Source organism: Lipotes vexillifer, unplaced genomic scaffold (assembly GCF_000442215.2).
Source record: "Lipotes vexillifer unplaced genomic scaffold, Lipotes_vexillifer_v1.1 scaffold788, whole genome shotgun sequence".
In the NCBI taxonomy this organism is placed as follows: Eukaryota; Metazoa; Chordata; class Mammalia; order Artiodactyla; family Lipotidae; genus Lipotes; species Lipotes vexillifer.
Window position 1 is genome coordinate 894,380 of NW_006791862.1, and position 7,467 is coordinate 901,846.

The window sequence follows — 7,467 nt, forward strand, 5'->3', positions numbered from 1 at the left end:
CTCCCAGGTCTTCCTTTCCCTCTGCTGAACCCCTTCCCCGATCACAGGGCTCCTTATGTAGGTTCTGGTGGCCTTCATTACTGTCCCCCTCCTTTGCAGGGGAATTTCTCCAAAGAGTCTATGGCACCTGGAGGCTATGTCTTGGGCATCCCATAACTCTCCATGGTCCCAAGTCCAGTGTGCAGGACCTTAGGGAGGATTTAGTGAGTCCTGGCTAAATGAATCCAGAAGAAAAGAGGAGATGTCACCCTTTGAGTGAATGTCAGGTCACTCTCCCACCCATCCATTCTCTGCTCCTCTCCTGGCTGCCCAGACCAGGGCTGCACTGTGTCTCCCATTAAATATATGGAATTATCTATTACAATATTTCAATATTTATTACATTGATTTCACTTTAAATGCTTTGTAAATCATAGCAAAAAATAATGGCCTTCCAACAGAGAGTCATATACCGTAATCAACTGGAAGAAAGTCGGCGTTGTAATTTAAAATAAAAAAATCCTTATGTGACTCTCTCGTTTAAATTAAGAGACAGGACGTGATTCAAATAATAAGACCCAAGTGAGGCTGGTTTTTCTCGGCAAATTAGTAGAGGTTTTAACTGGAACTGAAAAGGTGTTAAGGTGGAACACTGACCTTATTAGACCTTAATTATTTTCTGTTGTTACTTTCCTGGAGCACAGGTGATTTTTTTTTTTCCCGAAGTGGCCATGTTAAGCTTCATCTCAGGAACTTTGTCTTTAGAGAGATATCACTTATCAAGAGGCATTAGTGGGATAAAGAGCAGACACTTCGCCTGTGTTCCTTTTCTCCATCCTAGAGTTTCCTGGGCACCTACGACTCCTGGTTTGCAGGCAACATTCTTGTCCTTGAAAACGGAGGATTCACCCCGCTCTGTCCCCAGCTTCTTCAGCGTCTTCACCCAGCCTTCTTAGTGGCAGCCTCCTCCCGCTAGAGGTATCCTCTGCCAACTGGTAGCGCCAGCATCCATCTGGCCGGGAGAGAGGAGGGGACATGTGCATTCACGCACGGTGCGTGCGGGCGCATGTGTGCGTGCGCGCATGCGCCTGCTGGCGGGGGGCGGTGGGGACGCAGCAGGTGGTGTTTTCCTCATCTTTCAGTGCAACCTTCCTGCTCTACCTTCCATGGCCAAATGCGGCTGATCATCGGTCCCAAAGCTAGCCAGGCCCAGCCCAAGATGTCCACGGCACCTGGAGATGAAAATGGAGCAAATGCCATCCCCTCTAAATGGAAATAATGCAAGTTAATGGCCCAGCACTGTGACTGGCACGTGGTGGGCATCCGGTAGTGGTGGTTCTATTTTTGCTGGAAGGAGACACAGTCAGAAAAGGGTCTTTTCCGCTTGTTTCCAGACCCCCCTCAATATCCCCTACTGGCCCTGGGGTGGGGTGCAGAGGTGGGGAAGAAATATTGAGCCCCAAGAAGGCCCCACGCAGACCTCCATTACACAGCCGCACACCCCTCCTGGAGGATAACCCAGCTGAGCTCTTTTTATTAAACACAGCCCTCTCCGTTCCTCCCACTGGCCTCCTAATCAACTGATTTGATCAGAGCAAGGAAGAGCTTTTCCCCTGGTCTGGTGTGTTGGGGACCATGCCTCGTGGTTCATCACTATCCAGGAGAAGGTTGGGGTAGGGGGGAGGATGCTGTAGAGAGATAGGAAAGGACCCAGTGGGACCCAGTTAGGCCATCACAGGTGGAGGGATCCCCAAAGGAAGAGGGAAATCAAAGCTTCTTTTGTTGCCTGTCAGCTGTGAATGTCGAGACAGAACCTGTATGCTTCGGAGGAGATCCAAAGTCCTAGAACATAAGGTCTGAAAAGGGTCATCTAGGCAGGCTCTCTTGCTTTATAAAGGGGAGAGTAAAGCACTTTGAAATGACTGAACACCCTGCCTGTGGGTCCATGGGGGGCCGAGTTGAGATGGTGATGGAGAGGACAAAAGCTTCAGGGATGTGGTCTCTGGCCTGGGGGAGGCCTGCATGAGCTGAAGGGGTCCTGGAAGCCTGGTGTGCAAAGCTTCACCTTGGGCCAGGCTCATCCTGGCACACGTGGGCCAATCCCTGCTTCCGGCCAGCTGGAGTGACCCTTTCTGGACCCTACTCATGCCTCTCATCACAGGCCATGGATGAAGGAGGATGCGCCAAGAGGAGCAGAGGTCAGGGCTCAGCAGCTGCATGACCCAGGAAGCACTTCCCTTTCTGAACCTATTTCCTCCCTGCCCTACTTACTTAATAAGGCATGGGGGAGATAAGGAGAGACTTGATGTAGACTTAATCAGACTTTCACTCGTGGGCTCATATTGAGTTTTGCCTTCTTCTGTCCTACCTTCCCTGTGGCTTAACTCCAAATTCTGCCCTGCCAAGGAATGGGACAGGGGAGGAAGCTTAATCCTCCCAATAACATGACTGTAAGATAGGTAGATCGGTATATTATTGTACCCATGGGACAGATAAATAAACTGAGGCCCAGAAAGATTAAGCTCCCTGCCCTCCCCTCTCCCCAGCTGCTAAGAGGCAGAACTGGGATATGAACCCAAGTCTCTCTGACTCTAGATACATCAGATCAATAATCAAGGGGCTTCCCTGGTGGTGCAGTGGTTGAGAGTCCGCCTGCCGATGCAGGGGACACGGGTTTGTGCCCCGGTCCAGGAAGATCCCACATGCCGCAGAGCGGCTGGGCCCGTGAGCCATGGCCGCTGCGCCAGCGCGTCCGGAGCCTGTGCTCCGCAACGGGAGAGGCCACAACAGTGAGAGGCCCGTGTACCAAAAAAAAAAAAAAAAAAATCTAGATACATCAGGGCAATAATACATGAGGGAATGTGAACACCATGAGCGCAGGGATTTGTAGATATTTTGTTCACTGCTGTCTCCCCAGCCCCTGGAACAGTACCTGACACACAATGAACAACAGATATTTTAAAATAATGAATGTCAACTTTAATGGAAGGTAGCAAAATGTAGCAAAGTGAGTTAGGAATGACCACTTTATTGGGAGCTAGATCTTATATCACAGTTTCATCAAAGTTTCTGTGGGGTGGAGAAGTTGGGGTAGCATTTCACTGTCCATGGTAACTCCTTCTGTCTGTTTTTATATCCAGTTACCACCATGACAGTGGTTTAGGCCCCGGGTAGTGGTTAAATAGAAAGGAAATAAAATTAGGAAATAGCAACATTAGCAGTAAAGCAAAATCTCCACAGACATAGGCAGATTACATTAAAATGATGTCATAGAGGTAAACTGTGTCTTGCTCCTTGATAGAGCTCTTGGGAAGATGTTATGGAGAAGAGAACCCTGCATGTTTTCCTGGTCCACGCATCCCTTGGTTTTATACCTAAAGATATTGGCCCTTGATGCAAAGGAACCAACTTTTTATTCTGCCAATTTTTACTGAGCACCTACTATATTCCATGCACTGGGTGAGGCCCTGGCAGGTACAGAGATGCCCAAGGGATGGCCCATGGCCCTCAGGAGCAAAGTCAAGGCCTGGGGAGACTGCCCTCAGGGCAGCCAGACTTGTCCAATAGTTTGCTTGGCCCAACTTGGCTCTTCCTTCTCTCCTCCCTGGTGCGTGGAGAGTCAGCCTCTTGCTCCAGGAGGTCAGCCCAAGGGTCTCTCTCTTTCTCTCTCCCCCCCACCTCACTTTTCACCCTCCACCCCTACCCCAATCCCTGGCTGAGTGAAAAGGTGCAAGAGGGAATCTGAGAGATTCTGTGCTGTTTGTTTTGGGTTCAATGAAATCTCATTTACACATGTTAATTGCAACTAATTGGCACTAATTGGATGAACAGGAAACCCTCTGGGAGCACTCATACCTTTAATTTGTAGTAAATATCATTAATTAACATATGCTAATTAGAGCCAATTAACATTGATTGAGGGTTTCCAGCTACTTGGAAAGTACAATTCTGTGTCCTCCTCTCTTGGTTGCCTGAAGTCAGCACAAAATATGACACATGGAGTCTGGGTGGGGAGAGGACGACCCTTCTGGCCTCATCTTCAGATGGGGGCCATCACAGCCTTAGCAGCCCTCACCTGAACTGGGTGCTTGGAGGATGGCAGCCTGCCCTCTCTCTCCCCAGGGCAGAGGGGGCTGCAGGGGAGGGGCTGCAAGGTTAGCGCTGCTTCTCAGGGAGTCAGAGGAACAGGCGGGGGATGTCCTGGGTATTGGGTGTTCTTTCCTTGGCCTGGCTGAAAGGGCAGGTTGAAAGAGAGCTAGAGGTCAGCCTGGCAGGGAGGGTGGGGGGCTGCTCAGGCCAAGCAGGGTTTGGACTCCTCTTCCACAGATGACGGGAGGGTGGGACACACCCCCCCCCCATTGACCTGAGACCTGTTTGGCGCATGTGTGTGCATCTCTGTGTGGCATGGTTGTGTGAATAGGACACCTCCTTGGTCTGACAGGTGCACAGATGGTGGGACCACTTTTACCTGGGAACTGGAAGGCATTTAGGTCTACTTTTAGTTCTATTACTAATTAGTTATGGGACTCTTGGGGTTAATTTAAATATTACATATATGTATATATATATATATGCACACACACATGCATATATAAATTGTCTTATTTTAGTCCAATTACAAAAGAAATAAATGTTTCTTGCAGACCCCTGCCCCCACCCCCAGTAGTGCCCTTTCTGTAATAGGCTGCAAGGTCTGCCTTTCCTTTTCTGGAATATTCACCTCATTGTTTCATGTCCAATGTCCATCTTTTTTTTTTTTTTTTAATATAAATTTATTTATTTATTTTTGGCTGCTTTTAGTTCTTTGTTGCTGTGTGTGGCTTTCTCTAGTTGCAGCGAGCGGGGCCTACTCTTCGTTGCAGTGTGTGGGCTTCTCATTGCGGTGGCTTCTGTTGTTGCGGAGCACGGGGTCTAGGCGCACGGGCTTCAGTAGTTGTGGCACGTGGGCTCAGTAGTTGTGGCTCACAGGCTCTAGAGTGCAGGCTCAGTAGTTGTGGCACCCGGGCTTAGTTGCCCAGTGGCATGTGGGATCTTCCCAGGCCAGGGTTCGAACCCGTGTCCCCTGCATTGGCAGGCGGATTCTTATCCACTGTGCCACCAGGGAAGCCTTCCAGTGTCCATCTTCACCAACAATTTGTAAGTTCCCTGAAACAAAGTTCGAGTCTGGCTTGCTGATTGTGGCACTTCATGGGCACTAAAAAAGCTGCTGTTAAGTTAAATGATATGAAAAAAAATTTGTTGAGTGAATAAGTGAACGCATAAAACCATCTGTAATTTCAACCGCTACAGAGAAAAATTTGATGTGTGTATATTTATATACATATACATATTACATAAATAAAATATATGTTTTATATATATATAACACACCTATATAATATGAATATCTATCCCAAAAGGCTTAGTGCAGTTTTTGCTTTAATAACTTCAAAAGTATAAGTGCTACAAACTTTAAAAACCAAAGAAATCATTCAAAACCTGATTTAGATTTATTATACACTAACTTAGTTTTATGAATTTTGAATAATAAATTTAAAATTTTAATTTTCTGTTTTAGTCCCTCTGAATGAAGGTAGCAAAGAGTGACTCAAAAATGGAAACTAAAATTTTATTATTCAAAATTCACAAGACTAAATATGTGTATTTGTGCCAGCACTGAGAACTGTTCTTTCCTTTCAACCACTGGCTAAGTCATTAAGCCAATTTCCTCATCTGTGGAATGAGGCCAGTGGTCCCTACATTACCTTGACTCTCAGGTTTCTCATGTGGGAGGATGTGGTGATTCTGCAACCCAAGAAAAGGAGTATTTCCCAGGCCACCTAGGAATAAAAAAACTTTATAGCTCCCAGATCTGAGCTTCTGGCTCTAATGGAAAGAGATGGGGCCAGGGTGAGACAGAACCTGGTGGAAACCTCACCTCCAAGGGGACCTCTGTGGTAGATCCTTACTTACCTAACTCAGAGGAACAGGGCTGCCCTGGAGGGGCTTGGGGGTCAGGACAATGTGAATTGCAAGGTTGGAAAGATCACCCTGTGAAGGATACATGGTCCACTTTTCCATAAAGGGAAAAGTGGATTAAAAGCCCTTGCCGTGGGGACTTCCCTGTTGGTGCAGTGGTTAAGAATCCACCTGCCAATGCAGGGAACACTGGTTCAAGCCCTGGTCCGGGAAGATCCCACATGCCGTGGAGCAACTAAACCTGTGCGCCACAACTACTGAGCCTGCATGCCACAACTACTGAAGCCCGTACTCCTAGAGCCCGTGCTCCGCAACAAGAGAAGCCACCGCAATGAGAAGCACGTGCGCAACGAAGAGTAGCCCCTGCTCGCCACCACTAGAGAAAAACCCGCTCGCAGCAACAAAGACCCAACGCAGCCAAAAATAAATAAATACAATAAAGTTTTAAAAAAAAGCCCTTGCTGCGGGACAGGCCCTCTTCTAAATATTTTATATGCATCATTCACTTAATCCTCCCACAACCCAACGATATAGGCACCATTATTACCCTCATTTCACAGATAAGGAAACTGAGGCTCAGAGAGGCCAACTAACGTGCCCCATCTCACACAGCCAAGTGGCAGGGCTACAACTTGAATTTAAATTTAGCTTCTAGGTGCTGCCCCCTCCCTCCCACCCAGATTTTTGGTGCCTGCAGAACAGCTCCAGGAAGCTGTGGTTCCTGGAGTGGATCCCCCAGGGCGGGGAGTTCCTGGCTCTGCCAAGGCCTCCGCAGCATTGCTGACCAGACCCCATTCCCAGCCCCCTCCGCGTGGATATCTGAGGTCTGAGGGAGAGCTGCTGGCGAGGTTCACAACACCTTAATTACCAAAGTGATTTTAATTTGTTTTTGTTAATTGAAATCTCATTAAGCAAGTAATTTACTCCAGCACAGCTCAGGAGTGCACAATTCTACGGGTGAGGAGGCTAAAGGGGTTTTTAGAACTCACCTTAATCTGGGGACTGTGCTTCTGACTTTATCCTGTGGCCTGTGTGCGTGTGAATGGGTGTGTACACATGCCTCCCAGGGACAGGCCCTCCCAGCTGGCCAGGGGCCCCCTTTCTCCTTCTCGGCCTATACTTGCCTGTCCTACCACCCTTGGCCCCCCACCTGCCTTGCTCTGTATTCTGGAACGATGAGAAAAAAGTGAACCCACGGCATCCCTCTGTAGAGCACGTGTGCACCCAGGTGTGTGGCACGTTGTACAGACACACGGATACCAGTTGGTATTTGTCCATCTTTGTGCCAAGCATTGCACTAGGCATGAACTGGAGATGCTGGGGAGACACCTGGTGCTTTTTAAGGTTTTTTTCTGAACCCTGGACTTTGTTAGTCCACTGGCTAAACGTCCTGAGTCCTCTTTCTTTTTTTATTTTTTTTTGCGGTACACGGGCCTCTCACCGTTGTGGCCTCTCCCGTTGCGGAGCACAGGCTCCGGACGCGCAGGCTCAGCGGCCATGGCTCACGGGCCCAGCCGCTCCGCGGCATGT